The sequence below is a fragment of the Rosa chinensis genome, unplaced genomic scaffold (genome assembly GCF_002994745.2).
Source record: "Rosa chinensis cultivar Old Blush unplaced genomic scaffold, RchiOBHm-V2 RchiOBHmChr0c41, whole genome shotgun sequence".
Lineage (NCBI taxonomy): Eukaryota > Viridiplantae > Streptophyta > Magnoliopsida > Rosales > Rosaceae > Rosa > Rosa chinensis.
This window is the reverse complement of record NW_020126850.1, coordinates 31,692-53,683: the sequence shown is the minus strand read 5'-3', so window position 1 is coordinate 53,683 and position 21,992 is coordinate 31,692. Positions and strand designations below refer to the sequence as shown.

Here is a 21,992-nt window from a genome sequence, read left to right as displayed (position 1 = left end):
CAGTTCTCTGAGGCACTAACTCATTCTCTGCATTCTTCACAACAGTTATTCCAGACTTCTTTGGCACAACTTGAACTGGTGAAACCCACTTAGAATCTGAAATAGGGTATATGACGCCACAATCAAGAAGCTTGATGACTTCTTTCTTCACAACTTCCATCATGGGTGGATTCAATCGTCTTTGAGCCTCCCTAGTTGGCTTAGCTCCCTCCTCAAGCAAAATCCTATGGACACAGGTGGTAGGGCTAATTCCCTTGATATCTGCCAAGGTCCAACCAATTGCAGTTTTGTGTCTCTTAAGCATCTCCACAAGTTTGTCCTCTTGAGTTGGAGTCAAGGATGATGAAATGATTACAGGCAATGTCTCTTTATCTCCCAAATAAACATACTTCAAATGATCTGGCAATGGCTTTAGTTCTAGGGTAGGTGCCTGGATCACTGAAGGTAAAGGTTTATTAGTAGAGATGGAAAGTGAAAAAGAAGGACTTGACCTACCTACATAGGACGTTGCCTCAAGAGAAGCAACGTTTTCTAGGTGGATAGATTCATAAGAATCCGTGAGCTCTTCCTTAGGTATGGTGACGCCATTTTCAAGAATGCCAACGCCATTTGCAATGGTTGAAGCCATGGCATCATCCTCCATAATCTCCATGAATTTCTGCGCAAGTTCATCAAGTATATCAATAGAAAAACATGATTGAAAATCACTTAGGGGATACCTCATAGCTTCAAAAATGTTGAAGCCAACAACTTCTCCATCGAATTCCATTGACAAGGTGCCAGAATACACATCAATTTTAGTCCTAGCCGTCCTCATGAAGGGACGACCTAGCAAAAGTGGCGTTGACTTGGGAGAGGGCTCCTCCATCTCTAGGACGTAAAAATCAGCTGGGAAGATTAGCTCACCTACCTGCACAAGTACATCCTCAACTAACCCCTTAGGGTATGCATTAGATCGATCTGCCAATTGAATAATAACATTATCATGTTTAAGTTCACCTAGACCTAGAGATGTATAAACAGAATATGGCATAACATTTATAGAAGCACCTAAGTCTAGCATGGCATTTTCGAATCTAGTGGTTCCAATAACACAAGGGATAGAAAAACTCCCTGGATCCTTACACTTTTCAGGCATTTTGCGTTGAAGCACAGCTGAGACGTTCTCACTTACCTTCACCACTTCTCTCTCACGGTTTTGTCTCCTTGTGGTGCAAAGTTCCTTCAAAAATTTTGCATACTTAGGAATTTGCTTAATGGCCTCAAGGAGAGGAATGTTGATTTGCACTTTCTTAAAAGTTTCCAAGATGGCCTTTTCGGCTTCATCCTTCTTGGACTTAGCATATCTGCTTGGGAAAGGCAAAGGAGAAGAAGATGGATTAGTAATAACCGAATTTAAAGAGTTAGAAACTTGTCCTTTAGGTTTCGGTTCTGCAGTAGGAGGTGTCACATGAGCCTTAGACGTTGCAGGGTCCTCCTCCTCCTCTAATGTTGACGTTGAAACCTTCTTAGGAGGCTTTGGAGGGTCTACAAGGGTCTTACCACTCCTTGTAGTGACGACCTTTGCTTGCTCAAAGTGAGGATTAGGGATGGTACCACTTGGTAATTTTCCTTGCTCATGAAACTTACCCATAAACTCCACAACTTGACTCATTTGCTTCTTCATCTCATTCACATCCGTGGATATGGCATTGATCTGATTCCCATGATGAGTTTGACCTGCAATTAAAGCTTGAGTAGATTTGGTTAGAGTTCGGATCAATTCATCATTAGAAGAAGAAGAAGAAGCATTTGAATTATAATTCGAATTGAAAGGAGTAGGGTTAGGAGGTTGAGGCTTTTGATAAAAGCCTTGAGGACGTTGTTGGAACCCTTGAGGTGCACTTTGAACGTTGTCATTGTCCTTCCAACGAAAATTGGGGTGATCCCTCCATCCAGGATTGTAGGTATTCGAGTAAGGATCATTCCTAGGACGTTGGTACCCTTGTTGGAAACCTATGGCGTTAACACCTTCCTGTCCTCCACTTTCCATGAGTTGAGGGCATTGATCAGACACATGCCCTTGCATTGAGCAAACTCCACACACCATAACTTGTCCATGCGCTCCCTGAGACACAAGAGACGTAAGTTTGTTAATTTTATCCTCCAATTGAGCTAAAGTACTTACCTCATGGACCCTTTCACGTGTGGTGGTGGATTTGGGCCTAGAGCTTCCATATTGTTGTTGATTCAAGGCCATATTCTCAATCAGAACCATTCCAGCCGCAGGTTCCTTGTCAACAAACGATCCACCAGAAGCTGCATCTAGCATGTCTCTTTCCAAGTTGGTGAGCCCATCATAAAAACAAGTGAGCAAGGTCTCATCCTTCATGCCATGTTGAGGGCATTGAGTGGTGAGAGACTTGAACCTCTCATAGTAATCTGCGTAGGACTCATCTTGCCCTTGTTGAATTCCACTTATCCTCTTCCTAAGCATGATGATGCGAGATGTAGGGAAATACTTCTCAAGAAACGCCTTCATCATATCAGCCCAAGATGTAATCCGTCCACTTGGCAACTCATAAAGCCATTGCTTTGCCTTGTCAGCCAACGAAAATGGGAAGGCTTTTAACTTCAAAATATGCTTATCAGCTCCTTGAGGCTTCATGCTAGTGCAGATGAACTGAAATTCCATCAAGTGGTTGTTGGGATCTTCCATAGAGAGTCCATGGAATGTAGGAAGACGATGAAGCAATCCAGACTTCAACTCAAAATCAGCTGTTAACCCCTCAGCTGCAGCCTGGTAGGTTATGCAAGTAGGGACGCCACCAGGTGGGATGACGGATGTAGAGAGTTGCCTTATGGTGAGAGCCATTGGTGGTGGTGGTGGTGGAACGACTAAAAGTGCACGAGGTGATGGAGGTGGCGTTTGGTGTGGTGATGGAACAACTGAAGTGTCAGAAGCTTCTGATCCTCCCTCTACTCTATTCCCTTCACTATCTAATTGAAGCTCACGAAATTGAAGTGGAGTGGTAACTTGGATGTCAAAGAGATCCGAGTTTTTCTTAAGCTTTTCAATTCGTGCTTGAATGACGTGGAGGGGCGTTTTGGTGTACTTGGGTGGTTCAGACGATCCAGACATTCATTGATCTGTAGTAGAACAAAAGAATAATGTTAGTAAGGTATAAACATGACGTGGACCAAGGTACACACACCAAAACGTCACATATATACAAGTATACACATGGTCAACGAAAATTTATAGTGGTTAGTTACAATCTTCTACAACTTTCGAAGTAATCAACTTAAATAAGTAGTCGTTAAGTCAAGGTTTAGACGTGCGGCCCAAAGATTCTAATGTTAATGCAAGTCTCCCCCTATCTATCTTTTGGTAACTCTTTTCACACAGAGCCAGGTAGTAGAGGAACAATTTTGGCGGAGCTCAGCTCACTTGTTTAGCAGGGGACGAGACCCTTTGCTAGCACTTCTTGTATCCAATCAACCTAGACACTCTGCATTACTAAGGTGCGCCTACTTGATAAAAAGAGTTGCTTGACAAGCATTAATAAAAGAACTTTCACCTATTCCGTTATGACCTACAACATTCGTACCCAAGCCAATTATTTTCGAGAATTGTCTAAGTATATTGACTCAATGAGACGTCATGAACTTTGTTTTGGACGTGCGGCCCAAGTCCTTGGCTATACACATAGTCTTTTTCAAATCCTTTGGGCAACCTTACTGAAATGGCCAGTTGGGGGAGGACGAGCACGAGAGGTAGAACCCATTTTGGCAATTGCCGTTCTGGATTCAAAACCCGTCATGAACGTTGTCCCCTTTCTAGACACCATTCCACATAGGCTATACTTACTTAGATAAGAAAAAATACTAAGTGCAAGACATTGTTCGATTGTTAATAAAAGCCGCCCTCAACCTTAATAGACCTGATTCAGGTTCTAGAAAGGGGTTTAGGCTAACATTAACAAAGGGACTTCACCTATTCCATTAAAGTTCACGGCCCCTTACCAAATCAATACCTTAGTGGCGTTTTCATCACATGAAGACTTTTCAATCCCCGGCAACGGCGCCAAAAATTGATACGTGCAAAGCATCGCCAATTTAAACCCTGAAAAATATCATCATTAGTATAGAGCAAATAGGGTATCGAACAAACCGGGGATTGAGGGTGCTAACATGTGAGAAACAAATTAAAGAAACATAGAATATACATCACACGAAAATTATAAGAACATATACAAGTTTTTACGAAAATTAGAATTTACAAGTTAGAGAGCAAACATACTTACATAGCATACGAAATTAGAGAGCAAAGAATGAAGAAAACAATGAAAACTAACACATATATATACTCACACAATTCGAAACAAAGAAAGAATTTGAGTTAGAAAAGGTTTTGGAAATCCTACTCGTATTTATACACAATTTACAAATCCATATCACATTAGAAAACCATATACAACAAGGATTACTAGTTATATACTAATTAGAATTACTTAATTACTAAGAAAACAAATTATTGACCAAGTCAAACACAAAATACTAAGTCAAAACTAACTCTAACTACTTTTCCTATAAAACACCAAAGAATCCCTAAAATTTAGGAACTCCTAAAAAACACAAAACAAATCCCTAAAAACCACCAAAATAATTCCTAGAAAACACTAACACATATTTACTATTCACGGAGACACTATTCACGAATTTAAAAACATTTATTTTTTTTTTTTTTTATTTATTATTTTTATTTAACTAGGTTAACATGCTACCTAAAAATCTAAGTTAATTTTATTTATTTACACAAACAAGAAAACATAAAGATGGGGGGTTTTTTTTGAAGATTAAACTATGAATTTTCAGAAAACAATCAAGAACAAAAACGTTTATTTACATAGGTGGGAAAAGAAGAATTTTTCGAAGAACAATTTTTCAAGAACTAATCAAGAACAATCCATTCATGCAATCTTTAATCTTTTAGTTACCATGAAACGATATCAACCAAGAAACAAAGTTACAAGCGCCCAATGTCCCTTATATGACTTCCCTTTACACAATTGAGTAGAACAAGCGCCTAAACAATATATTTCAAATGCAGGTATCACACAATCAAAGCAACTCATGATCTCATGCATTCGAATCATTAAGCACAAGTGAAAGTTTAGTCAATAAACATGCAAATTCAAGTACTCAAAGCAAGTCTTTTCATTACATGCATAATCTGATCTCGACCTTTGTACAAAGCCTTTACTACTTTAACGAACTAGGATCAACAAGCGTTCACCTAATTACTAGCTCCAATTACATGCAATCATCCTAAGTTGCGCACCCAAAGAACAAGAACACATAAAAGTTTTCCATAAAACAAAACCAGATTATCATTCCATATTTCGGCAACTAATAAAGATCAAACACGCATAAACCAATCAATCATTGAAAAGAACATCAAAATCGCATTCAAAAATCAGAAAGTTATCTCATGGTTTCGGTTTTACACATAAGGAAAACAAAACAGAAAATACAACTACAAAAACACTAAACCGTAAAGCAAACATAGGGAAGATGGTATGAACAACCCTTGACTACGTCCCAAGGTCCAAAGCAGATCCAAGGCAGCAACACAAGGTAGAATTCACGGCTAGGATGGAGGATGGCACGGCTAGGAACTTGTAGATGCAAAAACCTGAAACTCAAGAGCAAACCGGTGAGAAACGAAATTGTGGAGAATAAAGTGTCAACCCTGAACGTCTAATACACAAGGTATATATAGTAGAACGTCCCAAGGCACTCCCAATTCGTTTCTACTTCGTTTCTCTTAGTTCGTGTTGATTTAGGACTTCTTTGGCACAAAACAGATTTCCGGCAGGATTGACCTCAGTCCACTAAAACGGCCATAACTTGCTCTAGAAAATAGCTATTGACGAACCGTAAAACGCTCTGGAAACTAGACATCCGTAGCTTTCCAACCATATAAAGATCATAATTTTCTGAGCTCTGAGCGATTTTTGACACTCCGTTGAAGTTGACTGATCTGCACAGGCAGATTTCCGAATCTGTATTGGATTTGACTTTTAATGCACAAGTTGAGTCCAATTCGATTTTCCTTCACATCACATGCCTCTCACATGTCTTCCACGCCTATTCTGAAGTAGAAACGTCAAGAACTTCCTAGAACCTTCAAGATTATCACGGCAATTCCAATCCAAACTCAACAAGAAGTCCAAATTCCACATTGCTTTGTAATTCGAATCTCTTGTTGCTTCTTCTTCCATGTGCACGGCATATGACCTTCTTGAGACTTCTAGATGCTTCATGATCGTTCCATAGCTCTCCTAGTATGAGTAGAACTCCATATGCAAGTAGGTTTCCTAGTTGAATACAAACTTCTTTTTCCGCGATTCTTCTACACTCTTCCGGAACCTTCTTGAGTAATCCTTATCCAACAGGGACTCCTTATCACACTAGGATTCCTTATCTGAGTAGAATTGGGTTTCCCTGTTCAAGTAGAACTTCTAATTTCCGCTACTTAAGAGTTTGAATCCAAGTCAGCTTCTGATTCCTACTTCAACTAGGATTCCTTTTCCTAGTCAAACTGGGAGAACTTCCATTTCTTCATTTCTTTCCATCTCTGCGTCACTTGTGCCTTCCTTAGCCATTTTTGAACTTTAAGACTCCATTTACACCTGCAAAACACTAACTAAGTTAAATTGATCAAGATAAAGGAAATAACTTAGCAAAATATAGGGTTTAAACATTATAAACGTCGCATTTTATGCTCCTATCAATCATGTGAAACGTTCAAAAGCAAACAATTTCCCATATTTTACTTTCAATGCTAATTAACCTAAGCGAAAGCACCTAGATTAATTCTATCAAACATGCAATCAAACCCTAGAAAGCTAGTCAATCATGTCATGTTTAATGCATTAAGCACCTAGAAAGGCTATCAACTCAAATGTGCAACTTAGTATGAAAAAGTCCACCTAATTGCAATCTTCTTTGATTAAATTCGGTTTTTGTACAAAACCTTTACTACTTATTGATTCAAGAACACAAAACCAAAAAGTTGATCCATGTTCTCAAATTCGTAGCAACAATCACATAAAAACCCTAAATGTTTCGAACCATTCAAGATTATCATACAAAAGATTTCTATCATGCAAATTTAATCAAACACTCACACAAAAGCAACCATAAATCGCAATATATGAATCTGAAAATTAACAATTAATCATAAAATTTCAGAAAACAACACTTGTTCATACATATGTGTCAACTAAGGCAAAACCAACGAAAATACAAAGCAAAGGTACAAGGAGAATCGGATTACACCGTGATGAAGATGAGATGAATGAAGTGATGAATGGTCTCTTGAATTTCGAAAGCAATCTTCAAGGATGGTGATGGATGATGTGCACGGCTTGTCCTCTTCTTCCTTGGCCTTGCTTGCACTTCGTGGTTGCCCTAGAGGATGGAGATGAACACGGCTAGGCTAGAGAGAGTTTTCTGATTTTTTTTCTCAAAGTGTAAACGCAAAAGTGTCGAACTCCAAACGTTGAGAAGAGGGGAGGTTATATAGGGGACGGCCAACTTGGTCTCCAAGCCGTGAATTTCTTCTTTATTTTCCATGGAATTAATCTGAAAATGCCACATAGTTTCCTCCAATGATAGCTTGCCACATAAGCCCTATGAGGTGGTGCAACCAATCACAAAATTCTCTTTTAATTCCCTAGAAATATTGCCGAAATTCCTTGAGATAATTTCTGATTTTTCTTGTTTAATTTCGGCCAACTTCCTTTAGGAATTCTAGGAATGAATCTAGACTCCTTTTTAGCCGTTTCTTGGTTCCCACCTTTTTCTCTTTCCTTAAAACTCTCTTAGAAAATATCTTTGCCGAAATCTTCTAGGTTCTTCTTTGATTCACACGGCAATTCTCTCTCCTTCCTTGTATTTCTCACGGCAATCCCTAGCTTCTCTCTTCATTATCTCTTGGCCGAATTCCCTAGGGTTTGCACGGCATTCCCTTGTTTTCCTCTTGGCTTGGACGGCTAGGAGTCTTCTAGGGTTTATCTCTTGATTTATTTCCATAAAAATAGCCCTAGAAAATCTCCCTAGAAAATCTCCTTTTAATTTCTGATTTTCCACGTCACCTCCTTGTTTCTCTCTTGCAAATTCACGGCAAAACATCTTTAGGGCTAGGGTTTGCGTCACAAACCCTAGTTCCATGGGCTCTTGTGGGCTTTTATCCAATTAGCCGAAAATCCAACAAGCCTTGAGAGTTTTTGGGCCTCCATGCGTCACCTCTATGCCATGTCATCATCTAGAGTCTTCAAGAAGCTTCTCTCATGCCATGTCACTTCATTAATTCGATCTCCATTCATGGTTGGCTCAAGAGTCTTGTTTTGGCAAGCTTTCCTTTTCTGGACAGGGTTTCCTGGTTGGACCAGGAAAACTTCTTTTCTTCATTTCTGCTCATTTGTGCTTCCCTTTGTACTTCATCTTGTCTCCCTCCAACGTTGGCTATCTTCTCTCTCCATTTGTGAGCTCATTTCAGCTCATTTGTGACAAGGACCTGAAAATAGAAACTAGTAAGAAAAATAGAAACTTTCCTAAAATGAAAAATGGCAACTTTCCTAAACTGAAAATGGGAAACTTTCTAAAAATGAAAAATAGAAACTACTGAAAATGGAAACTTACAAAAAATGATAAATAGAAACTACAAAAATAGAAACTTTCTACAAATAGGAACTTTCCCAATCAAAGAATGGAAACTTTCCTAAACAGGGTTTTATTAAGGAAATAACGCAGAAAATGCAGGGAAAAGCAAGTAAAACGTCGCATTAAAATGCTCCTATCAAATTCCCCCACACTTAGCTTTTGCTAGTCCCTTAGCAAAATCACACTAAGACACGCACTAAGACTCAACGAAAATTAAAGACTTGACACGAAACAGACTCTATAGCCCTTCAACTTTTTGTTTCAGCAATCTCTTACTTTCACAATACCAAGATTAGCACTTCACCAAGAATACATGTTTAGGCATTCGAGAGTTAATTGAAACACATAATCTTCACATACACAAGTAGGACTTGGTTGTAACAATGGTGATGGGTTCTGTTAAGCATGTTTCAGACAAGTATGATTCAATCCTCACAAGGCATATCCACTCTTTCTTCTCTCAGAATTCAAGGCAATGCTTAAAAGCTTATACACTCAAGTATATGTGAAAGATAGCAAGTATATCACATAATGTAAGAAACGAAAGCACATGTATAATTTTCTTTAAAGATCTCATGAAGGATATCAACTACTTGCACAGATGGACCCAAGCCATAGGTTCAACTCTTGTAACTCATCTCCACATCAAGGGCTGTCCCATCTTAAGGATCAAGAAGGTCTTCTCAAGGGTTGTAATGGGGCCGAGGCTCAAGGTTTTAAGAATTGAAGGGTAAGGATTTATCAAAGTGTCCTAAAAACCTAGTAGAGCATATGTAGATGTAGAGACCTCAAGAAATCCACCAAGGCATTGCAAAAACGTCACTTTCCCTAGAGGTAACATAAAAGGGCCTAATGTCTTCATGTTGGGCCCAATCTTCATTGTAAACTTCCCCTGAACTATAGTGAATTGGACAAAGGCCATATTTTCTGTAATGGGCCTTCAGTTCAAAGTAAACTCCAAAATCACTAAGCATGGGGGACTAAAATCCATAAACATTTTTCTTTCTTTTAGCCGTACACATTTTTTCTTTTTCACTTTCTTTTCCTCGGCTTTTTCACACATTTTTTTTTCTTTATGGATAAGTCTACCCCCACACTTGAACTTTCACCTCTTCTCAATTTTCATCCTTAGCACTAAACCCATGTAGTATGTCTCAAAAGATAGCTCCACTAAGTTCTTAGAACAAAGGGTAGGGTTGTAACTATACTAAGCTTCATGGTTAAGGATTTTAAGGGTGATGAATGAAAAGGCTTAATGTAGGCTCAAAGGGGCTTATCTAGGGGAGTCCCACGACGGGCACAAATGGGGACACAAGTTTATATGGCAATGGTGGTAATTCCTAGGATGCCTCTATCCCTTCTAGAATCAAGGCCATGTATTGACATACGTCTCAACAAGCACAAGAGCGAATTCTAGCATTCTCTAGTCCATCAAACTTAATCTATGGCAAGTAGTCAATCAAGATGAAAGAATAATGAGATCATCAAAACATCGCCAAGAAAATAAGAATATATATATTTCCGATTCACTCCAAGGAAAAGGGACATGGGCTCAATTATCTCACATGGGTTTATATGAATCAAAACTCATCTTAACATGCTCATATTCTGTACCAAAGTTTCGAAATCCATATCCACTACAAGGCATATATTTTTCATATATCTCAATTAACCAAAGAATACCATTTTAGAAATCATCTCAATTTTGTGATCCTCTTTTAATCATGATTTCAGAGATATAGAATCATCCTAGACAGTTGAAAGGGCATCCTAAGACTCAAACAAAAACAAAAGCAACGAAAAATTTTTAAATTTTTGACATTTTTCAATTTTTTTTTGTATTTTTCAATATATGACTCAAGATAAAAGTGTAAATCCCTTCCCCCACACTTAAATATTGCATTGTCCTCAATGTAATCAAGAAAAAGCATGCAATGAAATACTTAAGCATTTAGGGATGGAATTTACAAAAATAACTATAAAACAAAGAAAAATTTGAGAAGTAAAAGGGAAAGAGAAAGCAAATCTGCGTTGACGAGTCCTCCACAGCTACTTCAGAATTGGGTTGCCTCCCAAGCAGCGCTTAATGTTTATAGTCTTTCAGCCTAGACTTGTACCTCCATTTAATCCTCAGGGTTTGGAACGTTTTGGAGGGGTACATCCTCCACTTCATGTTCCACAAAGGCCTCATAGTAAGGCTTCAAGCGATGGCCATTCACTTTGAACTCGTTGCCTGTTTGTTTACTCTTTATCTGCACAGCTCCATGGGAGAACACATTAGTGATAACAAAAGGCCCAATCCAACGAGAATGAAGCTTACCTGGGAAGAGTTTGAGACGAGAATGGAAGAGAAGAACTTTTTGGCCCACAACAAAAGTCTTTCTTCGAATCATTTTATCATGGAATGCCTTAGTCTTGTCCTTGTAAATCTTAGCACTCTCGAAGGCATCATTCCTAATCTCCTCTAACTCTTGCAATTGCAACTTCCTATGAAGCCCAGCTGCATCTATATCCATGTTGAACTGCTTCACAGCCCACCAAGCTCTATGCTCCAACTCCACAGGTAAATGGCAAGGTTTTCCATAGACTATTCGATATGGGGACATACCTATGGGAGTTTTGTATGCAGTTCTGTAGGCCCACAAAGCATCCTCTAGACGCAAGGACCAATCCTTCCTGTTGGGGTTCACAGTCTTCTCCAATATCCCCTTGATCTGACGATTAGAGACCTCCGCCTGCCCACTAGTTTGGGGGTGATAAGGTGTAGAAACCTTATGTGTCACATCATATCTCTTCAAGAGAGCCTCAATCGTCCTATTGCAAAAATGGGATCCTCCATCACTAATGAGAACTCTGGGCATTCCAAACCTGCTAAAGATGTTAGACTTGATAAAATCTGCAACAACCTTAGAGTCATTAGTTCTAGTGGCCTTTGCTTCCACCCATTTGGAAACATAGTCCACTGCAAGTAAGATATATATAAACCCAAAAGATGATGGGAAAGGTCCCATGAAATCTATACCCCAAACATCAAAGATTTCAACAGTTATGATATTAGTCAAGAGCATTTGATCTCTAGGACCTAGGTTTCCTGTTCTTTGGCACTTATCACAAGTTAAACAATAGGCATGTGCATCCCTAAACAATGTTGGCCAATAGAACCCAGACTCTAGTACCTTAAATGCAGTCTTCTTTGACCCAAAGTGATGTTGCGGCTGAAATAGCCTCACAATTTAACCCTGCAAAATGTAGTTGTCAGTATAGGATAAGCAGGGATCGTTCAGTCCGGGGATTGTAGGGTACACCTACACAAAAAGGTCAATTAACAAATAAAAGAATAAAATGGGGGTTTTGGAATTTGGTTTCTAATCTACTTAAAATAAAAACAAAACAAATAAAATTATCTACAATGATCGACTTCCCTAACCTTGACCAATACCACTAAGAAATTACTAAGTGTAAAAACAGAAAATTCATTTCAACATGCTACAAACATGTGCCCACCTTAAATGCCTAGATAAGAGCTCAAATGAAAAGCCTCAGCGGATCAATCCACTTATCTGATTCATTCTAATGTAGGCTTGAATCGGAAAAGTCCTTACCAAGCCTAATACTACTAATTTTCGAAAACACTCAGCGTAATTCTCTTAATTAGTAGTATTATCTAACCCTCGAATCAACTCACACGTGCAAATTAACCATTAGACATAGAATTTAACACGTAATTTCCAGAATCGTTTAACCATTGAACATAGTTTTTACCACTTTTTAGAACTAATTGCTACTTGTTTAACTCAGCGCCTTAACAAATAACAATTACTCTTGGCAAATTAAGAAAACACACAAGAACTCTCACCATTATTCTAGCATGCAAATTTATTAACCTAACTCTGAAAATTACCTAAACACGTAAAAGGGCACAAGATTGTAACATGCATCATAAAAGAATTCTCGAAATTAACTCAATAATAAACTGAAAATCTCAAAAATATTAATAAAAATATTCTGAAAATTCCATGTCTCCAATTACACAACTCGCAAATTGAAACACACAAAACCGAAACAAAAATTATAAGTAGAGTCATAGTTACACTTTGAAGCTTTCCTCAGCGGCTTAGCAACAAGGTGATGAACTTGTCTCTACTATGGTGGTGGAGCGTCCTTGACTCAGCGCCTTAGAGCTTTGTAGATTGATGGATGGATGGTGGTCACGGTCTTGTAAGATATGGAGGTTTGAGGAGTGAATTGGGTAGTCTTGGAATGATCTTGGCTGGGAAGTGATGCAAATTATGTTCTGGACGTTGTCTATTTATAGGGGAGCATTGATTGGCTTTTCCAACTGAAACGTCTTCTTTATGGCCTTAACTCCTCTCATAATGGGGCAATTCCTTTAATTTCCAAGCTGAAACGTCTTTCTCTTATTTATTTTTCCAGCTGAAACATCTTTTTCTTTTATTCCTCAACTAAAAACGTCTTTTCTCCTTTATTCCCCAACTGAAAACGTTTTTCTCTTATTTATTTTCCAGCTGAAACGTCTTTCTCTTTTATTCCTCAACTGAAAACATCTTTTCTCCTTTATTTCCCTTCTTCATTGCTTGGTCAAATATCTTAATGCTTTATTTTATGACGCCATCATTGCTGTTTCCAAGAGTTCAACCAGGCAACGTTTCCTACAACAAGCAAGAGAATATCAGAATTTTCTAGAGAAAATAAAGGGAAATTAAAATGTAAAGACCGCAAAAATAGTTGACAGTTAGGAATCCTGATCCAGCTAGGATTTTTCATGAATTTTACTTTTTCCGCCTATTTCACTCCAAACACTCAACAAGACTCTCAAAATGACATAATGACTCAAAACACTAAACTAAGGGAGAAATAAGGCTAAAATGAGGCACATAATCAATAATATCGTCACACATTTTTGGTCCTATCAACTACCCCACACTTAGGTTTTGCTAGTCCCTTAGCAAAACGAAAATACAAAACAAAACAACAACTCAAAAAAAGTAAATGACTCTATTGCTCCTAACTGTTGTCTCAGAGACTCCAAACTCATGGCTTTCACGTTAAACACTTAATCAAAATCGCATAGATAATTCCATGGTTAATAAACATGTGACATTCATATGACTAAGCAAGATATGGAGAACTTAAGTTATACAATGAATGATAGCATGTTTCGAACAAGTCCAATCCAAACTCACAAGGCATACACTCTATTTTTCTCTCAGAAATGGCTATGCTTAAAAGCTTCACACTCAAGTATATGCAAGAGAATAAATTGTAAGGCAACAAACAGCTTGCATATTTCATCAATAAACGCATTTTGTGAAGAATTTTTAAAGACCTCATGAAATGACTAAGTGCACAAATGGACCTAAACCATAAGCTCGACTGCGTAACTGACTCCACTAACCAAAGACTGCCCATCTCAAGGATCAAGTAAGCACTTAAAACAGGTTATAATGGGGCTAAGCTAGGGTTTTCGAAATGAAGATTAAGGATACAAAAATCCTAAGGACCTAGCAGAGCATATATGGACCACCTTATGTCATCATTTTTGTAGACCAAATATCATTGTTTTGGGCCAAACCTTCACTCTAACCAACATGGGAATGGACAAAGGCATAATTTTCAACTTTGAGCCTTCTACAAATTTGAAAGTCCAAAACCACACTTCAACAATTTCCCAAGAGTTTTCTTTTCAATTTTTCTTCTATTTTGCCGCTTTTCTTTCTTTCTTTTTCATTTTCATTTTCTTTCATTTTTTTTTTACGGCAAAATTTTTTTTCTCTTCTTTTTTTCTTGGATTTTCCCCACCCCACACTTGTCTTTCATCGTCACCCCTACATACTATGTCATGCTCTACTAAGTCCCTAAGACAAGGGTAGAGATATCCTGTACTAAGCTCATGGTAGGGTAGTGAGGGTGATGAAACAAAGGTTTTCAACGTAGGCTCAAAGGGGTTCATTCTAAGGAGTCCCACGACGGGCACAGTTAGGGACACATGCTTGTTTGGCTATGGTGGTTACCCTAATGCCTTCTATCCTATCCAGGATCAGTGCATATTATGGCATACAAGTTTTGACAGTCACAACAGCCGAGTTCTAGTACTCTATAGTCCATTAAAATCTATGGCACATGATCATTGGATTTTCAAAGAATGATGAGGTTTTGCAAATACAGCCATGAAATTTTGAATTTATCAATAAGCACTCGAAAAGAAGGTATTTTAGCTCAACAGCTCACTTAGGGTAAAATGAATCAGACTTAATCCTAGCATGCTTAATGAACCAAGTTACAATCCTATCTCAAATCTTCATACAAGCATTACAATGTCGATTAACCACAGAATTCAATTAAGTCCTATTTCGATTGTGAAAACCTTCAACCATGAATTCAGAGACATGTTCATCCTAGACGTTAGGGGCATCCTAAGACTCAAGCAAACAAAACAAAAAAAAAAAGACACTAAAAAAACCATAGAATTTTTATTTTTTTATTTTTTATTTTTTTATTTTAGGGAAGGGTAAAATAAACAAACAATAAACAAAGACACAAGTACAATTCAACCTAAGCAAGTGAAGGGATAGAAATTTCAAACTCTCGTTGATGGCTCCTTCACAGCTTCGGTTGAAATGGGTTGCCTCCCATGCAGCGCTTTAATATTTATCGTCCTTCAGCCTGGACTCTTCTTCTTGTTCACATGTGCTCATTCCTTGGGTGCCTCCTGGAGGGGTATCTCTTCCAATGTGTGCTCCACAAAGGACTCACCAGATCAAGTGTTAGTAACTTATACAAGGTTAGGAATACAAACATTATGTCTTTCCTACTTTCTAAGTTACTTTTACATTTACATACTTAGGTACTGGAACAGAGGACCTCAGTGTGCAATGGGACTATAGAACAGCTACCCTCGACTTATGGTCATGTTTAATCCAATATACCTTAAGCATGTCACACAACATTTTTTTTTTTTTTTTAAGTTTGTTATAAACATAGTTAATATCTCAATTGATTCCAAGTTGTAAGTCGAGCCCAATAGAAACCACTACTATTGGTGAGATACGATATAGGGATAGTCGCCCAGACATAAGTTTCTTTCCTTTGTTTTAGAAGGCAGAATGGCCAGATTAAGAGGTAAGTGAGAGGGAGGACTCATTTTGGTGATACTACGGAGGCTACTCCCTCATTGAGGTTTAGGCCCCTATCGGCTACTCCCTCATTGAGGTTTAGGCCCCTATCGGCTACTCCCACATAGTGGTTTAGGCTCATTCTATAGTATCTCTGAGATCCAATTGAACCCATCACCCAGGGTCTCAACCTAAGACACCATCCGTATGCCCCTTACTCAGCTGGGAAATTAACTTATGTGTTAAACCGTTCTCCAAGTGCTAATAAAGGCCGCCGTCAACCTCAAGAGACCTGAGCAAGGTACTAATGAAGGGTTTAGTCCAATATTAACAAAAGGGCCCTTGTCTACTCATACGATTTTACACACTTACAACAATTAAGTATTTAGCTAAATTCATATCCACATACAATTTACAACAATTAAGTAAATTAATCTAAATGAAACACATACAATTTACAATATGCTTAAAAAAACAACTTCTACAAATTGTACAACAATGATAAAAGACATGCTTAATTTTGTAACACTCATAAAACTTAAACTAAATCACAATTAAAGCTTGGCCTAACCGAAATCGCAATTTGTCACCATTCCACAAGTGTAGTACAAAAATTAGCATGCATTCTATATACAACAAAATCGATGACACTTTAAGTGCAAGGGATTTTAACAATCCCCGGCAACGGCGCCAAAAATTGTTGCGGCTGAAATAGCCTCACAATTTAACCCTGCAAAATGTAGTTGTCAGTATAGGATAAGCAGGGATCGTTCAGTCCGGGGATTGTAGGGTACACCTACACAAAAAGGTCAATTAACAAATAAAAGAATAAAATGGGGGTTTTGGAATTTGGTTTCTAATCTACTTAAAATAAAAACAAAACAAATAAAACTATATACAATGATCGACTTCCCTAACCTAGACCAATACCACTCGAAAATTACTAAGTGTAAAAACAGAAAATTCATTTCAACATGCTACAAAAATGTGCCCATCTTTAATGCCTAGATAAGAGCTCAAATGAAAAGCCTCAGCGGATCAATCCACTTATCTGATTCATTCTAATGTAGGCTTGAATCGGAAAAGTCCTTACCAAGCCTAATACTACTAATTTTCGAAAACACTCAGCGTAATTCTCTTAATTAGTAGTATTATCTAACCCTCGAATCAACTCACACGTGCAAATTAACCATTAGACATAGAATTTAACACGTAATTTCCAGAATCGTTTAACCATTGAACATAGTTTTTACCACTTTTTAGAACTAATTGCTACTTGTTTAACTCAGCGCCTTAACAAATAACAATTACTCTTGGCAAATTAAGAAAACACACAAGAACTCTCACCATTATTCTAGCATGCAAACTTATTAACCTAACTCTGAAAATTACCTAAACACGTAAAAGGGCACAAGATTGTAACATGCATCATAAAAGAATTCTCGAAATTAACTCAATAATAAACTGAAAATCTCAAAAATATTAATAAAAATATTCTGAAAATTCCATGTCTCCAATTACACAACTCGCAAATTGAAACACACAAAACCGAAACAAAAATTATAAGTAGAGTCATAGTTACACTTTGAAGCTTTCCTCAGCGGCTTAGCAACAAGGTGATGAACTTGTCTCTACTATGGTGGTGGAGCGTCCTTGACTCAGCGCCTTAGAGCTTTGTAGATTGATGGATGGATGGTGGTCACGGTCTTGTAAGATATGGAGGTTTGAGGAGTGAATTGGGTAGTCTTGGAATGATCTTGGCTGGGAAGTGATGCAAATTATGTTCTGGACGTTGTCTATTTATAGGGGAGCATTGGTTGGCTTTTCCAACTGAAACGTCTTCTTTATGGCCTTAACTCCTCTCATAATGGGGCAATTCCTTTAATTTCCAAGCTGAAACGTCTTTCTCTTATTTATTTTTCCAGCTGAAACATCTTTTTCTTTTATTCCTCAACTAAAAACGTCTTTTCTCCTTTATTCCCCAACTGAAAACGTTTTTCTCTTATTTATTTTCCAGCTGAAACGTCTTTCTCTTTTATTCCTCAACTGAAAACATCTTTTCTCCTTTATTTCCCTTCTTCATTGCTTGGTCAAATATCTTAATGCTTTATTTTATGACGCCATCATTGCTGTTTCCAAGAGTTCAACCAGGCAACGTTTCCTACAACAAGCAAGAGAATATCAGAATTTTCTAGAGAAAATAAAGGGAAATTAAAATGTAAAGACCGCAAAAATAGTTGACAGTTAGGAATCCTGATCCAGCTAGGATTTTTCATGAATTTTACTTTTTCCGCCTATTTCACTCCAAACACTCAACAAGACTCTCAAAATGACATAATGACTCAAAACACTAAACTAAGGGAGAAATAAGGCTAAAATGAGGCACATAATCAATAATATCGTCACACATTTTTGGTCCTATCAAGTGACCCCCACATGCTTTAGAGTGGCAAAACGAAAGTATAGCATTATGTTCATGTTCAGGCACACATCTTCTAATCAATTGATCAGAACAATATTTCCACAGAGAAGGTTCATCCCAAACATATTGCTTAACAGTTTTCTTAAGCCTATCTTTATGAGCACGTGACATGGTATCAGGAATCTTCCTAGACACAATATAGTTCACAATATCTGCATACCATGGTTCACTTACCTGAAGTCCAAAGAGTTGCTCATCTGGAAATGTCTCCACCAGAGGGAGATGATCTTCTGCATGCACTAAGCGACTCAAGTGGTCAGCTACCACGTTCTCACTACCCTTCTTGTCCTTGATTTCCACGTCGAATTCTTGCAAGAGTAGGATCCATCTGATGAGCCTTGGTTTCGCCTCCTTCTTGGTCATCAAGTATTTCAAAGCTGCATGGTCAGTAAAGATAGTAACTTTGGTACCAAGTAAATAAGAGCGAAACTTCTCAAGGGCAAAGACAACTGCAAGGAGCTCTTTCTCTGTGGTTGAATAATTCATCTGTGCATCATTGAGAGTCCTTGAGGCGTAGTAGATGGCATAGGGTAGCTTGTCCTTGTTTTGCCCCAAAACAGCTCCAACTGCATAGTCAGAGGCATCACACATCAACTCAAAGGGCAAGGACCAGTCTGGAGGTAACATGATGGGGGCAGATGTCAACAACTCCTTAAGCTTGTCAAAAGCTTCTTGACACTCCTTGTCAAAGTGAAATGGCACATCCTTCTGGAGTAGTTGACATAAGGGTCTCGAAATTTTGGAGAAGTCCTTGATGAACCTCCTGTAAAAATCTGCATGGCCAAGGAAAGAACGAATCTCTCTCACAGAAGTGGGAGAGGGTAAGTGACGCACAATATCAACCTTGGCTTTATCAACCTCTATACCCCTAGCAGAGACAATATGTCCTAGAACTATCCCTTGTTGAACCATAAAATGGCATTTTTCCCAATTAAGTACAAGGTTAGTTTCCATGCAACGTTTCAAAATTATCTCCAGATTATTAAGACAATCATCAAAATTCTTTCCAAAAACTGAAAAGTCATCCATGAATACCTCTATGATTTTCTCAATATAATCTGAAAAGATACTTACCATACACCTCTGAAAAGTACCTGGAGCGTTGCAAAGTCCGAAGGGCATACGTCTATAGGCAAACGTTCCAAAGGGGCAAGTGAAGGTTGTCTTCTCTTGATCTTCATTTGCAATTGCAATCTGGTTGTATCCAGAGTATCCATCCAGGAAGCAGTAGTAGTCATGTCCAGCTAGGCGCTCAAGCATCTGATCAATGAATGGCAAAGGAAAGTGATCTTTCCTTGTGGTTGCGTTGAGCCTCCTATAGTCAATACAAACTCTGTGGCCTGTGACTGTCCTTTGAGGCACCAGTTCATTATCAGCATTCTTGACCACAGTGATCCCAGACTTCTTGGGCACGACCTGAACTGGGGAGACCCACTTGGAGTCAGAAATGGGGTAGATTACCCCACAATCAAGGAGTTTGATAACCTCCTTCTTCACTACTTCCATCATTGGAGGGTTGAGACGACGTTGAGCCTCTCTAGTGGGTTTAGACCCCTCCTCCAGAAGTATCCTATGGACGCAAGTTGTAGGGCTGATTCCCTTGATGTCCGCCAATGTCCATCCTATGGCGGTCTTGTGTTGCTTCAACATTTCCACCAACTTCTCTTCTTGTGGAGTTGTCAGTGCAGAGGACACAATCACTGGTAAGGTCTCCTTGTCCCCTAAGTAGACATACTTCAAATGGTCTGGAAGAGGTTTTAGCTCTAGTTCTGGGGCCTGGACCACTGAAGGTAAAGTCTTGTTAGTGGATAACTGAATGGACAAGGGAGAAACAGACTTACCTAGATAGGGAGATGCCTCAAGGAAGGAGACGTTTTCAATGATTTTCTCCTCACAAGTGTCTTTCAACTTGTCCTCTGGAATGGTGATTCCTTCCTTTGTATAGCCTACCCCACTCTCAAGGGTAGTGACTAAGGTATCCTCATGCATAATGTCAAACATTTTCTGCGCAAGTTCATCCAAAATATCAGTAGAAAAACAATCATGAACCTCTAGGGGATACCTCATGGCTTCAAAAATGTTAAAGCCAATAATGTCACCATCGAACTCCATTGTAAGAGAACCTTCATACACATCAATCTTCGTCCTAGCTGTCCTTAAGAAAGGACGTCCCAAAAGCAATGGAGTTGAACTTATAGGGGAGTCCTCCATTTCCAACACATAGAAATCAGCTGGGAAGATAAGATGGTTAACCTGTACAAGCACATCCTCCAACAAACCTCTAGGGTATGCATTGGATCTGTCAGCTAATTGAATGATAACATTGTCAGATTTAAGTTCCCCTAGACCTAGGGTTTCATAAACAGAGTAGGGCATAACATTAACAGATGCACCTAGGTCTAACATGGCATTCTTAAATCTAGAGTTACCAATAGTACAAGGAATAGTAAAGCTTCCAGGATCCTTACACTTTGGAGGAATCTTCCTCTGAATCAAGGCAGAGACGTTCTCACTTACCTTTACCACCTCCTTTTCACGGTTTACCCTCCTAGTAGTGCAAAGCTCTTTGAGGAACTTGGCATACTTAGGGACTTGCTTGATGGCCTCTAGGAGGGGTAAGTTCACTTGCACCTTCTTGAAAGTTTCCAAGATAGCTTGGTCACTCTCATCCTTCTTAGATTGGGCAAACCTGCGTGGGAAGGGCATGCAAGAAGAAGAAGGGTTAGCAATAACCGAATTTGATAAGTTAGAGTTACTACCTTGAATTTCCGGTTTTGCCTTTGATGGTGAGGACGCCTTGGTCTCTTCCTTGGACGTTGCAGGGTCCTTCTCAATACCCAACTTGGTGGGTTCTTGGTCTTCCTCAATCTCTATGCTCACTTGAGCCTTCTTGGGTTGCTTCGGTTGATCCACAAATGGTCTTCCACTCCTTGTAGTCACAACTGATGCATTCTCCACATTAGGGTTAGGTATTGTATTACTAGGGACCTTGCCAGTTTCGTGGATCTTGCTCATGAAATCCACAACTTGACCCATTTGCTTTTTGAGCTCTGCAATGTCCTTGGTGTGGGTCTGTTGTCCTTGAATCAAAGCCTGTGTAGAGTTTGTCAAGGCTTGGGTAGAACTAGTCAAGGCCTCCAACGTTTTGTCATAGTGAGACATTGAAGATCCTGAATTCTGTTGAGGAGGAGGCATGTAAGGCCTTTGAAAAGATGACCCTTGGAATGAAGGCCCTTGTGGACGTTGGAAGTTCCCACCAAGAGGATTCTGAACGTTCTCATTGTTGGTCCACTTGAAGTTGGGATGGTCCCTCCATCCTGGGTTGTAAGTATTTGAATAAGGGTCATGCCTAGGACGTTGAGGTCCTCCTTGATATCCTCCTTGGTATCCTCCAATAGCATTAGCAGATTCCCATCCTCCATTTTCATTGAGTTGGGGGCACTGATCTGTAACATGCCCTTGCATAGAACACACTCCACAAGCCATTGTTGCACTTGGTCCCTTGGAACTTACCACTTGGTTCATGAGGAGGGTAAGCTTATTCAGTTGGTCTTCAATGGCAGTATTCTTGCTCATCTCATGCACCCTACGAGTAGAGTGTCTTACCCCCTCATATTGTTGAGAGTTTAGGGCACGATTAGCTATAAGTTCCTTCCCAACCGCAG

General features: G+C 38.9%; 1 non-coding gene across 1 annotated transcript; it reads left to right on the top strand.

Annotated features, from left to right (window-relative positions):
- The first annotated feature begins 2,369 nt into the window (after positions 1-2,369).
- On the top strand, positions 2,370-2,476 carry LOC112181421. The gene has a single exon (XR_002928854.1). It is a non-coding gene; the product is annotated as a small nucleolar RNA R71 (small nucleolar RNA).
- Positions 2,477-21,992: the final 19,516 nt, after the last annotated feature.